The sequence below is a fragment of the Vicugna pacos genome, chromosome 20, assembly GCF_048564905.1.
Source record: "Vicugna pacos chromosome 20, VicPac4, whole genome shotgun sequence".
Classification (NCBI taxonomy): Eukaryota; Metazoa; Chordata; class Mammalia; order Artiodactyla; family Camelidae; genus Vicugna; species Vicugna pacos.
The window spans coordinates 12858326-12881185 of NC_133006.1; the positions used below are offsets into that span (position 1 = coordinate 12858326).

General features: G+C 44.4%; 1 protein-coding gene and 1 non-coding gene across 2 annotated transcripts in view; both read left to right on the forward strand.

The window, feature by feature from the left end:
* Positions 1 to 15658: 15658 nt before the first annotated feature.
* Positions 15659 to 15765, forward strand: LOC116284771 (U6 spliceosomal RNA). The gene has a single exon (XR_004194434.2). It is a non-coding gene; the product is annotated as a U6 spliceosomal RNA (small nuclear RNA).
* Positions 15766 to 18230: 2465 nt separating this feature from the next.
* CLIC5 (chloride intracellular channel 5) overlaps positions 18231 to 22860 on the forward strand; it is a 129152-nt gene continuing 124522 nt past the window's right edge. Inside the window, exon 1 of the mRNA XM_072944880.1 lies at positions 18231 to 18418. The gene's annotated coding sequence lies outside the window, so the exon portion shown is untranslated. The remainder of the gene's footprint in view (positions 18419 to 22860) is intronic.

Consider the following 22860-nt stretch of genomic DNA (forward strand, 5'->3'; position numbering starts at 1 on the left):
ACAGCGGCCTTGATGGGGTAGAATTGGATCCAGGTGAAGTTCGTTCCTCTCTCTCTCCTGCTACGCCCTTTTCCTGATGTCCCAGGACTGAGTGCCCTTGAAACCGAGCGAGTGCCGGAAAGGCCCCTGGCTATTGCCAACCCCAGGCTTACTGCCACTCCCAGCTCGCCCCTAGTTAATGCGCACCTGGCGGCCTGGATGTCTGCAGGAAAAGCGACTGCAAGGCCCAGCACAAGTCTAGAGCAGTTCCAGCCAGCTCCGGTGAGTTGGGACAAATACAGTGTGGTTCCACTGAAGTATCTGTCTTACTGGAGAAGCGAGCCCCTCTACATGCGAACTGAGTAAGATTAAGGTTGCAAGAAACACAGAAACACGGTCCTTGCAGGTGGGAACTAGTAACGGCTACCAGCTGAGAAATGGGCATTTATTTTTTACAGGTGCGCGTGGGATTGCGCGCCTTCCTCTTAATTGGAAGCTTAATCAAACGGTCGAATGTAGCCTTAAATTTACTAGCAGAAAAAGAAATGTCCAAATGGAAGTAGATTTATTAACACTTGGTTTACCCAGGCTTACTTCGCAAACAGAGGATAGTATCTTTATTCTGTTTGTGTCTGCAGTGCCAAACACAGAACCTGGCATAGAAAAAGTACTCACTAAATGATGATTGGACTTAATGGGATGTTTTAAGGTGGTCCGGATTCATTGCCCCCCTCCCCCACCTGTTAAAAACTCAAGCTCCGTGAGAATATTCCATTTCCTGGTCACTGCTGTAGCTCTCGCCTGGCTCGCAGACATATATGTAATAGTCTCAGGTGTTAAGGATTTAATAGCTGTAAACCCAGTACCTGGATTAATAACCTGTGGCAGTAGACCTTAGAAGTCAAAGTCGGAAGTTGGTCTCATTGGCCAGAGCTTTAGAGTGTAGCCATTACCAAGACCCTGGAGTATGGAAGCAGCTGCGGAGACAGTTTGGGGCTGGATATAATCTGTGTACTTTCAAAAGTTAACTCCAGTTTCAAACTTCAAGGCTGGTTTGTGCATTGGTGCATTGGGGCATCCTAGGTCCCTGGGCTCTCAGAGGTGGAAGGAACGGCAGATGCCAAGTTGTTCAGTCCCTACAATCTGCCAGACCTGAGTTTGAATACTCAGTAGCTGAGCAATCTTGGGCCAATGTTTCAACCTGTCTGAGCCTCCATTTCCTCATCTGCCAAACGGGCCCTCTTACAGTACTGACCTCTTAGGGTTATTGCCAAATAAATGAGATAAAGCAAATTAAGTCCTCAGCACACCTGGTAAGTGTTACTGATTGTTATTGCTATGACCAGAAGAATGTTCCCCAACCCAAATGGTCAGGGGAAAGCTGAGTTCTGAGGGAATTTATGTAATGCCCAACTTAGTTGAATTTTAATTTTCTGGCATTTGGGGCATACGATTATGCATATCCTGTTTGTTCATTCACTGGGTGCACAACTGCTTGAAGAGTAGACAGAACTGACTGCCCGGTAAGTCAGACTCTGATGGAAACAGGAGTTGGATGGGCATCAGGTGAGAAAGGCTCCCTTCATTCACTGCCCCTACCCCTGCCCTTGTGGCTGGGTCAGATCAGGGAGTCCTATGCAGTCTGATCTCTGTAAGACAGTGTGGTCAAGAACAGAGGGACAGAATTATTTGTAAGGATCTTTTGGTACCAAGGGTCTGTTATCCTACAAATAATTACTGTTTCAACCACGCATAAAAACCTATTTAAATATCCTTAAATAATAAGAATATTTAGAATCTCATGAAACAGGAAGTCCAGAGATAGAACAGGCTTCAGAATTGGTTGACCTAGCCGCTCAACAGTGTCACCACATCCTGGGTTCTTCCTCACTCTTCAACTGGCTGTTAACAGAATTGGCTTCTGGTTCCCCTCGTGGTTTCGGGAGTCATGATTCATTTTTCACTTCTGTTTGGGCAATAGAAATGACTTCTAGGGTTTTTTGGTTTTGATTTTGGCTCTAGCAACCAAGTCTTTCCATCACCTTGATTAGAATTATGTCATATGCCCAAATTTAAGTCTGCAAGGAACATGAATTTACCAGCAGGCCAATTCAGTCTACACTTTGAGCTGAGTTCTCTTCCCCAGAGCGCATGTCTTCTCTCTGTGGGAGTGAGGTGGAGTGGGTGCTGGGAAGTCCACTGGAAAGTCCACTGAAGGGTCATTGGAGGCATTTAATGATGATAAAAGAAAACATAACAGTAACAAATTCTTCATCTCCAATGTGATTTTTTGACATACTGTTTTGTTTAGGTAGGCAAAATAATAGCATTCATTTATAATGTTCTTTCAGCTCAGCTTTTGAAAAAGAGATACATATACAATTCTTAGAAATATGGATAAAGTTGAAACCCATTTTGTGTTGGAGTTTGAAATGAACTAGGAACTATAGTCTAAACCCATTTACAAATGCATCTTGTGCCCCAGAGGGAAATGAGTTAGCTAAATTCACAAAAACTCATTTAGAGTCTTTGCCTCCACGGCCAGTGTGGGGTTTGGAAGCAGCCTGTTAGAGGCAGTGTCTTCCCCTCCCTACTCCATTAACTAACAAGATGTAGCATTCATTCATTAGTGTAAAATATGTTAAATGTTTATTCTGTTTTTGAGATCAATGACATAGCGCTTCATGCAGTTATTTCTCTTTTAAATTCCTATTTTGTAATGCATCACTCACTGCTGGCAGGAATGGGTCAGAAGTTAGTGGTTACAGGAAAAAAGTTTCAGAACAGACGCCCCAAAGGAAAACAATCCTGTCCACTGTTAAGTCTGACTTAACAACAAAACTGAAACTAGTGAATCAAATTTCAAATCACTAGGAAGGTATTTTATGTTTTGCTTTTTAATATATATTAAGTGTTAATGTAAAGAAGACATAATACAAGTTTTATCTTAAATATATGATGAGGAAAGAACCTGAGGAGCCATAACACTAATAATTCTGGAAGTTCATTTAACAGAAAGTCTGCATCCACTCCATTCCCAGCATGATTTCATTTGAATAACCTCAATTAAATAAGATTGCTGACTGTTTAAATACTATCAAAAGTGATTCTCTTTTGTCCATCATGAACTACTTTTTGTTAAGCATTCTCCCCTCTAAAGGAATTTTTTAAAATATTTAATAAAGTTGTTCAAGAAAGAGTATAAATTCTTTTGAGGCCTTCTTATGTGGAAGCCAATGTGCTAAATTTTACAAAAGATACAAGAATAATAAGTAAGATTCAGTCCTTGTCCTCAAGATGCCTCTCATCCAGGAAGGCACATGGAGAGGATATTACTTTGTTACTTTTGCCAGAATTCATTTCCCCTTCTTCCAGTGTCTCCTCCAGGAAACCATCCTACTTTCACACTTAGTTGCGGGAATCTGATGGGGCTGACCACAACCCGCCGCCTCGCCAGTGGACTCCTCTGGTGACCAGCTATCTCAGTTTGCCCAAAACTGGGTGGGGGGGTCTCCTGGAGCACAGGACTTCAATGCTGAAACCAGAAAAGTCACAGGCAAATTGGGATGAGCTGGTCCCACCTACTGTGACCTGAGCCTGGCTTATTAGAGCCAGTTCTGGAATTAGTTCTATGGTGGGTGATGGGGGCATACTTCAGGCCAGACCAAGAAGATTTGATCCTGAAACATTTGTTAAAACATCGAGAAAGAGTCTATTTTTCAGCAGGAGCAGCTGAATAAGCAGAATACAGGCATGTCTCCTTTCATCCCCCTTCACGAGACTGCATTTTTTACAAATTGAAAGTCTGTGGCCACCCTGTGTTGTCAGTTTATGGGCACCAGTTTTCCAACAGCATTTGCTCATTTTATCTCTGTCACATTTTGATAATTCTTACAATATTTTAAATGTTTTCATTATTATTGTATCCGTTAAGGTGATCTGTGAGCAGTGATCTTTGGTGTTACTATTGTCGTTGTTTTGGGGGACCTGCAAACGGCTCCCATAGAAGGCAGCAGATTCAATCAGTAAAAGTTGTGTGTGTTCTGTCTGCTCCACCGACCAGCTGTTCCTCCATCTCTCTCCCTTTCCTCAGGCCTCCCTATTCCCCAAGACACAACAATATTGTAATTAGGCTAATTAATAACCCTACAATGGCCTCTCAGTGTTCAGGTGAAAGGAATAGCCCCACGTCTCTCACTTTAAATTGAAAGCTAGAAGTGATTAAGCCTAGTGAGGAAGGCGTATCATAAGCCAAGACAGGCTGGAAGCTAGGCCTTTAGCGCCAGTAAGCCAAGTTGTGAGTGCAAAGGAAAAGTTCTTGAAGGAAATCCTGTGTGCTGGTCCAGTGAACACATGGATGATAAGAAAGCGAAACAGCCTTATTGCTGCTATGGAGAAAGTCTGAGTGGTCTGGATGGAAGATTAAACCAGCTACAACATTCCCTCAAGCCTAAACCTAGTCCAGAGCAAGACCTAACTTTCTTCAGTTCCAGGAAGGCTGAGAGAGGTGAGGAAGCTGCAGAAGAAAAGTGCGAAGCCAGCAGAGGTTGGTCCATGAGGCTTAAGGAAAGAAGCTGTCTCCATAACGTCAAAGTGCAAAGTGAGGCAGGCAGTGCTGATGGAGAAGCTGCAGCAAGTTACCCAGAAGATCTAGCTCTGATAATTGATAAAGGTAGGTATGGTAAATAACAGGTTTTCAATGTAGATGGAACAGCCTTCTCTTGGAAGAAGAGGCCATGTAGGACTTTCATAGCTAGAGAGGAGAAGTCAATGCCTGGTTTCAAAGCTTCAAAGGACAGGCTGACTCTCTTGTTAGGGGCTAATGCAACCAGTGACTCTAAGTTCAAGCCAGTGCTCATTTACCATTCTGGAAATCCTAGGACCCTTAAGAATTATGCTAAATCTGCTCTGCCTGTGCTGTATACATGGAACAGTGAAACAGATGATTGCACCTCTGTTTAAAATATGGTTTACTGAATATTTTAAGCCTACTGTTGAGACCTGTTGCCCCCCAAAAAAATTTCTTTCAAAATGTGACTGCTCATCCACAGGCACTTCATCCCCCAAAAGCTCGGATAGAGATACATATTGAGGTTAATGTTGTTTTCATGTTTGCTAATACAACATCCATTCTGCAGTCTATGGATCAAAGAGTAATTTTTGACTTTCAAGTCTTATTATTTAAGAAATATATCTTGTAAGACTATAGCTACCGTAGATAGTGATTAATCTGGTGGATCTGGGCAAAGTAAATTGAAAGCTTTCAGGAAAGGATTCACTATTCTAGATGCCATTAAGGATATTTGTGATTGGGAAAATGGGAAGAGGTCACAATATCACATCAGCAGGAGTTTGAAAAAAGTTGATTCCAACCCTCCTGGGTGACTTTGAGGGGTTCAAGTCTTCAGTGGATGAGGTCACTGCAGATGTGGTGGAAATAGCCAGAGAACTAGAATGAGGAATGGAGCCTAAAGGTGTGACTGAGTTGCTGCCGTCTCATGGTAAAGCTCTAATGGATGAAGCGTTGTTTCTAATGGATGAGCAAAAAAGGTGAGTGGGAGTCCACTCCTTTGAAGATGCTGTGAAGATAGCTGATATGACAACAAAGGATTTAGAATGTGACATAAACTAGATTGAAAAAGCAGCAGGAGGGTTTGAGAGGATTGACTCTAATTTTGAAAGAAGGTCTACTGTGGGTAAAACGCTCTCCAGCAGCACTGCTTGCTACAGAGGAGTTGTTCATGAAAAGAGGACCATGTGACCAACTTCATTGTCTTATTTTAAGAAATTTCCCCAGCCACCTCAACCATCAACAACCACCACCCTGATCAGTCAGCAGCCTTCCACATCCAGGCAAGACTCTCCACTAACAAAAGATTAGGACCCTCTGAAGGTTCCGATGATGGTTAACTTTTTTTTTTAGCAATAAAGTATTTTTAATTTAGGAGTGTACATTTATTTTTTCAGACATAATGCTATTGTACACTATAAATAAACTACAGTGTAGTGTAAATATGACTTTTATATGCATTGAGAAACCAAAATATTCATGTGGCTGGTGTTATTGCAATATTTGCTGTATTGCAGTGGTCTGCAGCTGCACCTGGAATATCTCTGTGTAAGCCTGGAGCTGCTGGCCCTATACAGGGAAAGTCTACCTGGGAATGAAGCCAATTACTTACATCTAAAAAGGGGATAGAGGGGCCAGGGAGTATAGCTCAGTGGTAGAGCTTGTGCTCAGCATGCACAAGGTCCTGGGTTCAGTCCCCAGTACCTCCAGTAACAACAACAACAAAATAATAACAAAATAAGAAAAGGGTATCAGGAAAGCAAACACCGGCTTACATTATACTATCAAGTAAGCTAAATGCTATAAGAGAAGCCCAAAAGAGAGAGGATAAATCATGCAGTTCAGTTGGGAGTTTGGGATTAGCAGATACAAGCTACTATATATAAAATATATAAACAAGGCCTTACTGTGTAGCACAGAGAACAATATTCAATAACTTATAGTAGCCTATAATAAAAAAGAATATAAAAGGAATATATATAGAGATATATATATATATATGAATCACTATGCTGTACATCAGAAACTACCACAACATTGTAAATTGACTGTACTTCAATAAAAAATTTTGAAGGTCGGATCTGAACAGATCCTGCTAACGCAGAAACAAGTGAGGGAGCAAGGAATGTGCTAAAGCCAAATACTTGCTGAAAAGAGAAAGTTGAATTCTGCACTCTGTTCCAACATACCACCTCAGAGAAGAAGTAGGTGGACTTCTGGCCCCTTTTCCAGAAGCCAGTGCAGTCCTTACTCCTCACCATTACTGCTTCATATGATAATGATGTCGTTACCAACTCCCACCCAGGACACGCAGGCCCAGCTCCCCACAAGACTCAAGACACCCAGCATCGTGGCTTCCAACCGCCTGCACCAAAGTCTCAACCACAGGCTCTGATGGTTCACCTTCAAGGATCACCTTCTATGGTCCAGCCTCCAGGGTTTCCCTGGAGCCACCCAGCTGCTCACCAAATCCCCTATCTTCTCATTTTCCTCTCCATGTCACTCATTTGCAGCATTCAGATGTTCTTGTGCCAGTGAGCTGTTTTGCTGTCATCTTGGAGATTTGCCAGGGTCACCCGATGATTTTCCGAATCCCCCCCAGCAGCTGGTGAACATCTTATTACTCTTCCACATCTTCTGTGTGCGACTCAGACCATGGAGGACCCCCAGAGATTCAGGGAAGCTCTTTACCTGTATTAGTTTACTGGGGCTGCCATTACAAAGTACCACACGCTGGGTGGCTTAAACAACAAAAACTTATTTTCTCATGCTTCTGAAGGCTGGAAGTCCCAGAACAAGGTGTCAGCAGGGCTGGTTTCCTCTGAGGGCCTCTGTCTTTGACTTGTAGATGGCCGTCTTCTCTCTGTGTCCTCACATGGTCTCCTGTGTGTGTCTGTGTCCTAATCTCCTCTTCTTGGAAGGACACCAGTCACATTTGGATTTGGACCCACCCATAGGACCTCATTTGACCTTAATTACCCCTTTAAAGGTCTCCAAATACAGTCACATTCTGAGGCACTGGGGGCTAGGACTTCAGCCTCTGAATTTGCGAGGGGCACCACTCAGCCCAGAACACAGCCTACTCAAAGAGGTGGCTTGTCCCCTTGCCAGTATGACTTACCTGCTCGCAGATGTGCTTCACCTGCTGGTCAGGTTCCACCTGCTCCTGAGCTGCCTGCTTTCCTTCCTCCCCCGTGTGTGTAGTCTTCCCGCAGCAGGCAGGTGGAGCTTTGGGCAGAGAATCAGTTCCTGTGGCTCCCTGCTCAGACCCCACCATGGTCCTTCATCATACCCACAATGGATCCAGGCTTCTCACACTTGCTGGCAATGCCCCCATCACTGGACCCCTGACTATTTCTTGGACCTTGGTTCCCTGCGTCTCACTGCTTCATGCACATCGTTCCTAACCTGCTGACCTCGCTCCTTCCCAAAGACACAAATCTTGTTCCTATCTTGGAACTTTCTCCTCATTTCCACTGCCCGCCCGAATCACCCTCCACTCGAGCTTTGTGTGTCTCACTCCCCGTACGTATTACACTCCTGCCTAAATACAGATTCTTTTAAACAGAGCTTATACAATTGTTCATCATTCAAATGTTTTGAGAACTGAAATTTTGTAAAAACTTGAAATTACAGGAGTGAAACCTATACAATTAATGTTTTTTTCAGGAAGAACTACATTTAAGGCACCCTACCTAGGTAGACGGTTATTTGTCTCATTTCTCACACAAAGGGAGATTCTATACAATTTTTCAGAAGCCTGTTCTCTTCTTTAAGTTCTTAATTACATGTTCTGCCAAAACTAGCTATGCGACTACAGGCCAGTCAGTTCATCTCTCCAAGTCCTTTGTCAGATGGAAACATTTCTGTTCGCCAGCATCAGGAAGCTGTGATTGACAGATGCCCGGGGCAAGCTCAACTGAGAAGATGCTTCGGGTACTGAGCGAGTTAGAGACAGCAGATAAAACTTGTGACTCCTCTGGGTAGTTACTAAGGAAGTGATGAAGTATATTATCACTGATCCTTTATATGGCAGCTTTGTTGGAGTTTGTCCCAACCTTGTTTTTCTTTTCTCTGACCTTCACTTTTCATTTATTGTATACCACCTTAAGTCCTGTCTGGAACAAGGTGAAGTTACATATAAAGACGTTTTTAAAACAGCAACTCATCCTCTGTATTCATGAATCATGCTTTAAAAAATTAATTTAAAAATTCAGCTCTGCTTTGAGCTCTGTGATAGGTGTTTTATCAGCCCTCTATTTTCAACTTTAATAATTTGAATATGGCTGGAGTCATTTTGCAAATCAGGAAGCAGAAACATGGAAATCACCTAGGTTGTGAGTTTTATCCTTTTGTACCTCATTCTTCACACTCACTTCATACACTTTTTTTCTTTTTGTTGCCTCAATAGGTCCAGAACACACCTGGAATGAACCTAAAAATATTTCTTCCTGCAGCATCGTATGTAATGTATGCAGTGATTATTTCTGGGGTATTTAAGTTTATGAATGACGACAGAAAGTGAAAGCCAGAAAAGGACCTCAGAGAGGACTGGATTCAAGCCCGCGTCTTACGGGTAAGAAGATTTAATTACCTACTTAGTTTGAAATAGCAAATTTGAAACACACATGCCTTCCCTGAGGACATTATAAAGCTGTCAGATTATACTGGGCTCCTTGAAACAGCCTTCTGAGGCACACTTGTACCTGCTTCTTGGGCACTTCAGAAACTCTCTGAGCCTTGGGGTGGTCTTGTCACCCGAGTATCCCGCATTTGGGCAGATTCACGTGTCTGGGTCTGTTCATGTAGCAGATTGGCATGGGGTGCATGGTGACCCCAGGTCAGTTAGTTGAGCACAGAGATGTTTCTCCTTTGTAAGATGCATTTCCAACCCTCACCGCCTCCACAGGCATTTTTGTCTTATGGTGTATTAGATGGGAAACATAGGATGTCTCAATTCAACTCTTTTCATTCAATTCATTATTGAGGGTCTGCTATGGCTCTGTGAAACCCAGGTAAGAACGCAGTCAAGAGTTTGCTTCTCCAGGGACTTTGTAATCTAGTGATCCATCAATCTAATGAGAACACCACCAAGCAAATGCCTGGGTGGTGGTCAGGTGCACTGTCTTGATTAAACGTGTAAATGGCCGTTTCCTGGTCTTAATAACATGGCTGGGTGGTCTGGATGAGGATGAAACTAAGTAGCTTCTCCTGTACCAGTAATGGAGGAAAACCCAGATTCATCAAATGTGAAAGCTGGTAAGTACCTCAGAAGATACGTGGGTCCATCTTGCTTGCTGTCCAGGTGAGGAGGCTGAGACCCAGAGAAGGTGGCATGTTCAAGATCACAGCTCATTACCATCTGACTCAACCTCCACGTGGATTCCCACTGCATTGTCCTGAGCCCTCTTCTCTCTTCACTTCATCAGAACCAGCTCTGCCTTTCAGCAATAGATGAGTGCTCTGAGGCAATGATGCTGACGCAGCCGTCGAGGTCCAGAGAGCAGTCGTGTGGGGGCGTCTCACCAACGTTCAGGCATCACAGGAGAGCAGAAGGCACGTGGCTTATTTTATTCATGTTCTGGGTGGCAGTCTTCAGCTCACGGCAGAACTTAGGATGGAAGCACTCTGAAGTTGCTCCCCAGCTCAGAGCTCACCCTGGTCCTAGCATACCATGCCCTGCTTGTCCCGCTGCGCTGTGCCTGGACCACAGGTGCATTCAGGCACGTGGAGAAGAAAGTCACCGCCGGCCACAGCGAAGTCAGCTACCTCTGTGCTGGTGCCCAATGGCTGCACGGCTTGTGCACAGAAAAACTCAGAGGTTGCCAGTGACCTACACTCCTTCCTCAGCTTTCAAACAAGTGTTCTGGACAGTTCTTCCCGGCCACCCCTGCCTATGATGTCTGTTGAGGTAGCCGAGGTACCCGGAAGCACACACCTTTGCCACCTGTCTCTCCCCTGCTTTTGTGACCTGCCACATCTTAGGACATGACTAGTTACCTGGAGCTGTCCACGACAGGGAGGCAGGTGCTAAGGAGATGACGCAGGTCACAGGTGCTGGGAGGAAGTTCTTTCTAGCACACAGAGCCCTGTATTGGCGGGGGGTTGGGGGGGTCCACTGCAGGCTAGCAGGCTCTGCCCTGCGGCAGGATTTAAGGGCAGGGGACCTGCAAGACGTCATCAGATGAAGAGGACCTCATGGGCTGAGCGTGTTACCAATACGGTGACATATCATGGAGCCATCGATCAGATGTGGGATGCATACTCAGGATGGGGCCCTGGAGACACAGCCTGAAAACCAAGGAGACGGTTAGACCCAGATCCAGAGCAAAGTTGCCACTGAGTTTTAGAGTGCTGGGAAAGAGCCCCCCTTCTTCAGCCAGCTTGGGTCTAGAGAATGAGAAAGGAGGTGTTCCAGGGCCCATCTGTGGTCAAAGAAGGGATGGGATCATGAGGTGATTCCAGACGTACGGGCTTGAGGAAAGTCCGCCCACACCTGAGCTCTCTGGGCTGTTTTCACCGCAACTGCTCTTGGTCAGAACCTGCATTGCTGCTCCCGGACCTCAGACTGTCATCCTTACAAACTCTCCTAGCCGAGGTCTCATGCTTAGGGAACCTGAAACCAGAAAGAACTAGAAGAACAGGAAGCACATAGCAATCACTGGTCCACAGCAAGCACTCTGACTGTTGTTTTGCAGGACGACGTGCACCAGCGATCGTGTGGTCTCCTCCGGGGAGGTGGGGGGACTTTGAATGTGTGTCTTGAGGCAGGAGGTGTAGGAGATGGTTAAGTAGAATTTTCACATTTTATTTTTTATTCTTTGATACCCTGTGAATTCCTTACATTGTCTATTTTCATTATTTAAATAAAAAGTGTGTAAAATGTATAAAAATTAGGGGGCATAGGTGTAGCTCAGTGGTAGTATGCATGCTTGGCATACATGAGGTCCTGGGTTCAATCCCCAGGTACCTCCATTTAAAATAACTTTTTAACATTTAAAATAAAATAAAGTAAAAATTTAAAAAACCAGAATAGAATGGAGTTCATGAATGGTGCCAGTCTGCCTGGGTCCCCGTTCATGGCTGCCACGGTGGTCCTAGCTGTGTGGAGCCGCAGTACCAAGGACGGGCAGGTCAGGCGAGGGTGGTATGCCTCTGCAGCCTGTGCCCACGCAGACGGCACCTTGGCCAGGCGTTGGTACCACCATGGTGCAGGCAGCACTAGAGCACAGCCGGGGAGCTATACGTTATAGCTCAGGGCAAACCCCAGGGTGACCCTTCCTGCACCTCAGTTTCCTCATCTCTAAAATGGGTGTAGGGGCAGTGATATCTGTCCCAGCTAACACACAGGATTGGGGTTTTGTTTTGTGTTTTCCCTTTGGTTTTGCTCTTTCCTAGCGACTTGGTATTTCTGTGCCTTATAGCTGTGACGTAGTGACAGGTGTGACAGGTGAAGGGTCAAAGGCTGACAAAATGGCTGGAGCTAAGTTGGGAGAGTTAAGACACAGGTCGCCGTGACCTGCTTCTGCCTGGCGTCTCTGGAGAGCTGAGAGCAGGACCTAAAATAGCATCATTTCCAAGAAAAGGAAGCCAGTGGCATTTTGTCAGAGTGGCGGAAGGGAGGTCTCAGCCCTGTATTTTATGGTCTTAGGCATTTGAAATAACCCCAGGAAAGCCCTGGAGACGTTCCTGAGATAGAAATCTGCTCCACTGTCCTTCAAGAAAACTCCATAAACAAAGCCCTGTCAGCATGATCACCGCTCTGCCTGTCCCCGCAGTGAGGGAATGTGCATTGAGGAAACCTCCCCTTCCCTCTCCTCGCAGACAGAGGCCCGGAGAGTGCCGGCCCAAAGGCCAGCGTGTCCACTCGTGCACCCATCGTTAAACGTGCGGCCAAGAGCCGACACCTGCAGTTTTTTTTTAATTGAAGTATAGTCAATTTACAATATTATGTTAGTTTGAGATGTACAGCAACATGATGTATATCTGTGTGATTCTTTTTTAGGTTCTTTTCCATTATAGGTTATTACAGAGTATTGAATATATTTCCCCGTGCTGTACAGCAGGACCTTGTTGTTTATCTACTTTATATATAGTAGTTTGTACCTATTAATCCCAAACTCCTAACTTATCCCTTCCCGCCCCCTTTCCCCTTTGGTAACCATAAGTCTGCTTTCTATGTCTGTGAGTCTGTTTCTGTTTTGTAAATATGTTCATTTTTTTTTAGATTCCACATTATCAGTGATATATCATTTGTCTTTCTCTGTTGACTTACTTCACTTAGTATGATCATCTCTAGGTCCATCCATGTTGTTGCAGATGGTGTTATTTCATTCTTTTTTTATGGCTGAGTAATATTCCATTGTGTATACGTGTATATGTATACACCACATCTTTATTCATCTGTGGATGGACACTTAGGTTGCTTCCATGTCTTGGCTATTGTAAATACATCTGCAATTTTTAAACTGATTTTACTATAGAACTAGCTTCGTATTTTCCTGAGTTTTAGACGTGCATGGTCTTTGTATAGGTAAATAAACACACATCTACATATATATACACATAAAGTAAGACAGTCTAGAAATGTGGATAAAAGAGAGAACAATTCTTCTACAATCCCACCACCCAGAGATAACTGCTTGTGACAGTTTTATGTGTGTGTATTTTTGAAAAATACATTTTCTTTTGCATACGTTTAAATTTTTTCCTGTGTCAATACATCAGGAAGACCAATAGCAAGATTACAGCTATACAGTTTTCACCCTTTTCAGTGTATGGAGATAACGGAGAAAAGCCTTCTGGTCTCCTTTCCAGAAAGTCCTGCTCCCAAGGGAGGTTGCTTTATTCACTCCATCTTATTCACAGCCCGGGGGTCTGCCCTGCAATTGAAAGGACTATTTCACAGGGCCCCGGAGGGAGAACTCGGTCTGGTCACTTTTCTGTCCCTCCAACACGCTGCAGGACAAACATCCTGGAGGCCAAGGAGTGTTTTGACATTTGCGGAGGATAAGACCCCTACATGGGGGAGTGTCTGCACGTTTAGTCCAGAGGGATGAACCCTCCCCTTCTTCCTGGAGTTTAGCGTTCTGATTTGATTGTTACTGGCCTGATGTTTGAGCCATTTCCTGTCCCTTTCCCTGAAAAGAGCAACTCTGAAACCTGTAGGTTCCTAATCCGTCTGTGGTGCACCTGCTGTGCCCGCCCAGCCCCACCCTGACCCCCACAGGCAAGCAGCAGCGTGGCCAGCAGCCAGTGCTCGGTCCGGTCCCCACACCAGGTCACCAGGCTCTGGAAGCTTCTCTGGGCCAGCTCTGCGCTGGCACCAGGCCCTGCTCAGCAGACAAAGAACAATTAGTATGTTATTCCCCATCAAGTTCACAGTGTAAAACCTTCTGGGCCAGGCACAAGCTCGCTCCGCTCCCCTCTCCTTGGCTACTTTGACTTTCTAATTGGTGTTGACTCCTGGCTGGGGAGAGATGGTGGACAGAGGGCGGGGAGCAAGGTTCTGCCTTCAGTGCAGAAGCCCCTTCCACTCCCTTGGCCAGGCTGGTGGCAGCTTGCATGTCCGTAGTCCTGGCAAGGGCCACGGTTCCTCCCTGCCTCCCACAGAAAGAATCACGTCACACATAGCAATACAATCTAATTTTTCCTTTTCTGCCATAATGATTCGTGCTATGCTGCTTTTGAAAAAGCAAAGATAAGATTTTTTTCCAAACTTATATTTTGTTTTCTGCTCTAAACACATGCTTAGCCCACCTATAAGGTAATCCAGCTATGCTGACCAGGTATACAGATGTTGGAATTTGGGAAACTTACCACGTTTAACCTCATACTGCTCGCTGCACAACAGGCCGGTAAATCGAGGGACTAGTTGTTGGGGTGAGGAATGACGACTTTATTCGGAAAACCAGCGGACTGGGAAGATGATGCACTACTGTCCCAAAGAACCACCTTGCCTGAGTCAGAATTCAGGCTTCTTTTACACTGAAAGGGGAGGGAGTAACATCAAACATTTCCTGGTTCCGGTCAGACTCCGGAGGGGAGGTGTTAACACCTTCCTTCTGCAGCCATTCCCAGGTGGGCCTGGTCGGGGTGTTTCCTGCGAGCAAAACCAAGGTGTTTTAGCTTACTGCTCATTACCTGGGAGGCAAGGTTCCTAGAGATGGGCCATTATGTATAATTGAAGCTTACAGGCGACATCTCTTGAGTGATTGACTTGCAGCAAAAACAATAGAACACAAAAGTTAAACAGACCCACTATGGAGTTGGACTTGTTCTTCCCTGTTACAAAACTAGTAGCGTTCCCATGGATGTCAGTTTCTGTAGTATTAAAAATAATTTCTGTTAATGAGATCTTATTAATTCTGGGAGTCTAAAACTGGAGTTTGTTCTATTTTAATGTGAACTCATCGACGTATCACACTTTGGTATCTAGTTCTAAGAGCTGGAAGGAAAAGATACCCACAAACCCTAAGAAGCTTTACCCTAAACAGCATTCTTTAAAGAAAAATTATATTTTCTTTGCAGTCTCTTTGAAGATTTCTTTCACTTTAAAAGTTTAAGGTCTACTTATGTGACAAATTCGAAACTCACCAGGAGAGCATTTAAAAAGTACAGATGTCCAGACCTCCATCCTATCTGCCCTCCTGTGTTGATTGAGCCCAACCCCGGCACTGTTCAAGAGTCAGCTGTCAACATGTTTCCGTGTCTGTTTTACGCATATATCTAGTCATCTGTCCACCCGTCAATTCATCTTATATTTTGATGAATTTCAATGTCAGTTGCAGACATCGGTATGCTTTACCTAGAAACATTTCAGCAGCATATCAATGATGGTAGTTCTGAATTTATTTAGTTCTTTTTCTTTTTGAATAAATTACAAAAGACTGAAATGTACAAATCTTAAGCGTACTCTTCTGAATTTTGACAAGTGCACACACCTGTGTAATTCAACGTTCTGTCAAAATAGACAACGTTTCATCCCCCAAGAAAATTCCCTTAGAACCCTTCCTGCCTGCCCCGTCTCCAGGCAATCACTGTTCCGACCTTTAAAAAAGTTCCAGATTTGTTTTGGCTTCTGTAACGTCATATAAAAGGAGTAAGACCGTGCTCGCTTCGGCAGCACATATACTAAAATTGGAACGATAAGGAGGAGATTAGCATGGCCCCTGCGCAAGGATGATACGCAAATTTGTGAAGCGTTCCATATTTTTCCATAAAAATCAACAACATAATGCCATTTGCAGCAACATGGATGCTCCTGGAGAATGTCATTCTAAGTGAAGTAAGCCAGAAAGAGAAAGAAAAATACCGTATGAGATTGCTCATATGTGGAATCTAAAAACAAAAACAAAAACAAAAACAGAAATACAAAACAGAAACAGACTCATAGACATAGAATACAAACTTGTGTTTGCCAAGGGGGCGGGGGGTGGGAAGGGATAGATGGGACTTCAAAATTGTAGAATAGATAAACAAGATTATACTGTATAGCACAGGGAAATACATACAAGATCTTATGGTAGCTCACAGAGAAAACAATGTGACAATATATATATATGTTCATGTATAACTAAAAAATTGTGCTCTGCACTGGAATTTGACACAACATTGTAAAATGATTATAAATCAATAAAAAATGTTAAAAAAAAGGAATAAGACCATATAGTAAGTACTCTTTCGTGTCTGGTTGTTTTACTCAACATGACACATTCGAGATTCACCCATGTTGTTGTGTCTATCAGTTCTCCGTGCCTTTTCATTAGACTTTGGCCCAGCATTGACCAAGAAATCTTCAAGACAGGTCTGGCAGCAGCTTGGAGTCAGGCGGGACCACAGCTGGTCTCTCCTTTGGCTCATCAGTGGTAGAAGTCAGTGTCCAGGTCACGGGCAATAGATAGGAAAGGGGAGGAAGACATGTATTCTCAGCCGCGTTGTAGGATGCTTAACCTGGTAAAAAGCAGGAGTTTGATTGAGAGGTGGTGGTAGGAGAGAGAGAGAGAAAAAGGGAGAGAGAGAGCAGTGTTTGGACTAGAGTGACCATCTAAATAAATAAGAAAGATGGAAACCACAATGACCTCATGATCCCCAATCTTGTACACTGTACGCATACAACAGTGTGTTTGTGTGTGTGTGTACACATACATACACAGATACGTTCATCCATTCAAGGGGACGTCTTAGCCTTCAGTTTGAGACTTCAGGACTTAGAACTAATGGGACAGACACTACATGCCATGATTATTAGCAGTGACACTGGAGTTTCTTGAGTGGTAATAAAGAAACCGCAAACCTCAAGACCCAGGACACCAAAAGTGCCGCACAATGTTTGGATTTGGGGTGGGGGAGATAATACAGAATTTAGATAGATATGACTGCTTATTTTCTGTTTGGTTTGAACGTTACAAGCTAAGACTTGCGGTAGAGTTTTATGTAATAAAATGAACCAGGGTCGGAGCCAAACACATCCAAAATGAATTTGTAGATTGACTCTAGGACAGGAATCGTTTAAGAGAGAAATACTTTAAAAGGGCTGCAAAGGGCTTTTGTGATTGGTGTTCTCTGAAGATGCGATCCCACTTGTCTTCATTTGCCTGCCAAGTCTAGGAAGACATCATTTGAATTTACTAACTCTCTCCCCTGGGAAATTTAGTTACTGTTAGTTACTAAGGGATAGTGAAAAGAATTTGGATTTGGCTTCTCTGTTTACTGTCTGCCTGATCTTGGACAAATTGCTTTCTCTGAAGTTGTCTCCTCGGGTGTAAAACAGAAAAACGAACTGCCCTATAGAGCTGTTGTGAGGATCAAGTGTTCCTCACGAGCTCCTTTCTCCTTTATTTTAAAATTTAACACTCGTTAAGTGAACTGTAAGGAATTTTAAAAAGGGGTTGGGGGATTGAGCTCTAACGTGACACATCTAGATAAAACATTTTAAAAGTATGTTTGGAATTTGAGGCACCTTATTCTCACAGCAAAATAATTGGGAAATGGGGAAAAGCCATCAGGCTGGGGAATCTGTGAACTGCAACAGTTACATAGCGTTTTAGCCTGGAAGAAGAAACAGCTCAAAAGGTGGGGCGGGATTGGAGCTGAGAGTGAGTAATAGTGCCCCCTGGTGGACTTTGCATGAAAGAAAACACTCCTTCACATCCTCAGGGTGTTTTTGAACCTGATTCTTCTTGCACACTGTTTGCCTTTGGTAAAAACATGTTTATTTGTATTGCCTGGTCTATCATTCCGGTTCAGTTCTAGACATCTGATATTTTCCCTGACTCTACAGAGCTGCTTTTGCAGAGCATACATTTTAAACTTTTTCTTTTAATGATCACAGCAGTGTCAGCTGTTAGGGAAACTGAGCCCTAATCTTAGTGTTATAACTACTCGCCAGGAAAGCAGCCTGAGCCATGGCTTTCATATCTGTAAAACGGAGTTCATGATACATGGCTTACTGCATTCTTGGGCAAAGCATGCAAAACGTCTGTACATGTGTTTGAAGGTTGCAATGATGGCACAATGCAAAATGTAATGGTCATGACTTACAGTAGGTATTGGGAAAGAAAGCAGCTTCAAAAATGCATAATGATAAATGCCATCCACAGTGGAGCTAAGCTCCATTAACATACTAACATGCCGTTATTACTTACATTACTTAACACTTATTTCTTCCCCCCAGAATCTCTTCATTCTGAGCTCTCAAACCAGTGCAGCTTAAGGGTAGGAGGATTGGAAACTAACGCTGAACAAGCTGCTCTCATCTGCCGGACTCTGCGGTTTCACACATATTTTTGTCATTTAACCTTTCCACCGACACTTGGAGGAAGATGTTACTTCCTTTTTTACAAGTAAGGAAACCAAGCCTCAGAAAAGGTAAGTGGCAGAGTCAGCATTTGCACCCAGGTCTGTTTGGCACCAGAGTTCCCCCCACCACCATGTGGCTGAAACATCCCTCCTTCATCTTCATAGATTTTGTAAACAAGAAATGCTTCAATAAATCTCAGGGTTTTTTTTTTCCCCACAATTTCATAACTTCCCTTCTCTGCTCCTCACATCTGCCCACTCTGCACCCAAATGGAAATCAAAATCAAAACAGAATTTAAATGTGTGTAGATAAATGGAGTACGTTATCTGCAGATAGGGAAATTTAAAGGAAAGACAGAGGCAATCTTGAGATCCCTTGCAAAGTATTCCGTGAACCCTGCCCTGGCGGCTCACCCTGTGTTAACGGCTGAGTCACGGTGTCACAACCTGGGAAGCACACAGAGGCGAGAACAATGAGAGAGTTTCCCATTTTATTGTCCGGTTAGTTGGGTCAATTACTTATTGCAACAAAATCCTTTGCCTTTTAAAATGTCATTTGGCTCGAGAATAAAGAAAAATTGCTTTGACTCTTCTAAACTGACAAATCACACCAGCTAGTATTTGAGTTTACTCTCTGAGAAAGAGTTTACTGGTCTTATATAAGAATGCTTAAATTCAATGCCTAATACATGTCTCACTTTTCAGTAAAATAAAGGGTTAGCATCAGTAGACTTTAAAGCCTGTCTCTGGCCTCTCCCTTCATCCATTCTTTAAGCGATCCCCAAAGCTAGAATTCTAGAAATACTGCTCTACCTTGCTCCAGAAGTCCTGGATGCAACACTGGAGGCAGGGGTACAAAGGAGTTTTTGTGAGTAAGATGCTCATCAAATGCTCTGTCGACCAGGGTTGCATTGCTTCTCAATTTTCACATGATTTCTAGACATTAGAGTCCTTTAACAGTCCATCTGCGGTGTCCCCTCAGAGAGAACGATGTACGTGGTGTGGTGAGGGAAGCAGGAATTATGAGGACAGAGTACCAGGTTAACACACAAAGAGCCCGTGTAGTCATGGCATCTGTAGGTGACATCAAGGAGGCAACTTGTGCGTAGGGTTCTTTGCTGTAGAAGCCCTTGGAGGACGGAGAATGTGTCTTCTAACTCAAGCGCTGGATGCTCAACTCAGTATCCTGTACATGAGAGAGTCTTAGTGAGGATGGCTGGACTGTGATGATCACACAGGGTTAAGAGCAAAACAAAAACAAAAACAAAGACCTCAAAGCCATAAATCTTTGAGTCCCTCCGGTTGGGCAATCAGTACGGATGTGACCATAGACCAGAGCATTTATCTTCTTTTCCTTCTGCCATTTCATCACCGAGTGGTGGTCCCAGATAAGAAGTGTCAACGACGTTCATCACCGACCTAGAGCGTGTCTAGCTTATTTATCATGGGGTATCGATACGCAGACATTTTGTTTTGTGTGAAGAATTCAGCCATGAACAGATGAATTCCAGCTGGGAAGAACTATTCTCCACCGAATTGCAGGGACTTCTTGAATGTTGTCAACATTTGGAGGCAGCTGAAGGGGGGAGTTCGATGTAGTGACAAATGGCTCAATGTTCAGAATTTCTACGTATGCTGGAAAGATAATTCAGTCCAACCTCTCATTGATCCAAAGAATCTTGGAGTTACTGCCAAGGAGGAAAACCACAGAGTCTGCTTGAAAATATCCTTGGGACTGAAGGGGTTAACTGACTGTGTAAGCTTTGTCTTACGTCCAGTGGACTTGTGGTTTGCTGATTAAAGACTCCGGTCAATGATTGTTAGAGACCTGTCATTGATAGCCGTGGCTAGCTGCCGCGTTTCACAAGCCCGCTGACTCCTTGGCGAGGCAGTTCCACATTCCCTGTCCCTGTACCCATCTCAGTCTGCCGAGGTCTGCCTGCCAAAGGATCTGTCGGGCCCATCAACATGAGTGACGAAGACTACAGCACCATCTATGACACCGTCCAGAAGGATAGGGTGTATGAGGATTCAGAGCAGCCAACAGAGCATGGAGGCCCCCTGTATGATGACGTCCTTGAAGGTTTGAGGTCAGAAGACAATTTATATATCAATGAGCTGGAAACCCATGAATATGATTTGGTGTCAGCTCTTGCAGTTGTGGAGGAGAAGGATAGCTTGGCCTCTTTGCAACCAGATACAGGAGAATACCTTCTGCCTGATGATGTCCGTCCTGAGGTCCAGGATCTTGAACCAGGTGAGCCCCAGGAGGACAGGGGCATTTCAGTGGAAGAGTTATGCTCACCAATCCAGGACCAGGAGTCTGGCCCAGAGGAGCCCCAGGAGAACGGAGGTAGGATGGAGGAAGACCTGCCTTCTCCCTCAAGCTACACCATCCAGCGGAGCAGAGCCTCCTCCACCAGCGGGGATTCCCTGACCAGCTCTTCTGCTGCTGATGCGGAAGAAAACAAATCAGCTTCCACGAGCCCCAAGATTAACCTCTTCGTGAAGGTAAGGGCTGCCTCTGACAGGCACGGCCGCACACGCGGAGGGCGAGACTGGGGTTTTATTTTGCTCTGAGTGAGCGGATTCACTCAGGTGCATGGTACCATGGACCTTGTTGGGTCTCAGTACACGTTCAGGAGTAGGGCTGGTGGGACGAGTCGCCCCACGGTTCCCCCGGGACAGCTCAGAACGACAGGCAGTGGAGAGTGCATTTGAAGTGCAAGTCTCAGCGTTGGCGTTTACACACCACAGGCAAAGCGTTTTGTAAGAGTTCACTTATGAGTGTGCAGAAATGGGTGCTCACATCCTCTCCTTGGTGACAGTCGGTCGTTAAGTACGTTTTCCTGTCTGGTTAAATTTCCTTCGTCAACATGATTTTGAAAAATGAAACCAAGGGTTGTGAGAGAAAGTCAAATCGGCAGTTGGGCACCAGAGTTTCCTTCTGAGTGTCTCTAAGGTCACAGAGAGTCCTCCGTATATCTGGTCAATAAATGCTACCTCTGTCACTCAGCTTGTCCTTTGGCACCAATATAGCTAACATATCTGATAAGGTAACATGATTTCACTAGTTGTAAGACCCTTATTGCCAGTGTTAATGTTTAACACGTATGATTATTTAGACAAAGAACTTTGGTGATCTTCATATTAGACTGGTATTCTAATGAAGATTATGGTCGTAAATACTATCGAAACATAAAAAGCAGGGGGAGGGTATAGCTCAGTGGTAAAGTGCGTGCTTAGCATGCACGAAGTCCTGAGTTCAATCCCCAGAAACTCTGTAAATAAAGAAATAAATCTAATTACCTCCCCCCGCCACCCCAAAAAACATAAAAAGCATTTCCGGGCTAAACGAATCATCTTTATGAATCAAGATGGCCGAGCATTTTCCCCAACAACCCCTGAAATTCATATTTACATTTTTTTTTGTTTTACTGTGAAGAAGACAACATTTTAGTAAATACTGACACTTCTTGCTAATAAATGTGATTACTCTAGGAACCTATAAAAACCCCTGTCCACACTCATTTCTTCCCTTTCTGGTTTCCAGTTAACTCCTCTAATGAATTAAATGCACTTTAGTTGCTAATTTAATACATAATTATTTTCTACTTTGTATTTTTCCCTTGTTGTTTTGCATCTCCTTTATTCTTCTACAAGGTCCTTCTCAAGGGCACCCAGCAGAGTGTTTGGTTCATACTTGGGTACCAGGCAAGCCTTGCCTGGGATTGTGTTGAGCATCTGAGGGGAGCTGGGTGTGTAAGGCAGGGCCCTTGCTCTCAATAAACAATGTGGTGCAGGAGACAGACTTGCAAGTTGTGAACTGTGGTGAAATGGAGGAGCGAGTGGAGTGCTGTGGGGGTTCTGGATTGCCCAAGGGGGCACGAAGGAGCAGGAGAGGCGGCATGGAGGAGCTGATGTTCAGACAAGTGCATTCAAGCAGCCTTCCGGCCTTTGCATCCATGTGGCCATTGTGTTAGTTTCTCAAACCACAACCCCTCAACCCCCCACCCCCGGCTTTTTAAAGTGAGGACTAGGTATATCTTTTCCCCAGAGCAGAGGTGTCCCTGCAACTTCCTGCAGCAGACAAGATTCATCATCAGCATTGTGGGCACATCAAACCATTACGTGTGTATTTGGCAAAGTGTTGCTTTCGTAAGAAATTCACCTGCCGCTGGTATTGAACCAAACAGGAGCAGGAGGAAATAGAAGGTTTGGCGTCTCCAGCTGGTGCCAGCCGCAGGAACAGCTACCTGACCGTCATGTGTGGTCCCTGAGTCACTTAAGACCCGTGGTTCCCTAAAACAAATATGGGATCTATTTCGCTCTTTTAAGTTTACATCCTTGCTGGTGTAATTACGCTGACTGAGGGGTGGTAGAGAGAGTGAGGTGGGCACAGCTCTGGGCTCGGCCTGATGAGCCTTGGAAAGAGCTTCCACTTGAACTCTGAGTGACGGGGGGAGTCATCGGGGGCTTTGGAAGGAACATTCTGGCTGCCTTTTGGGTAA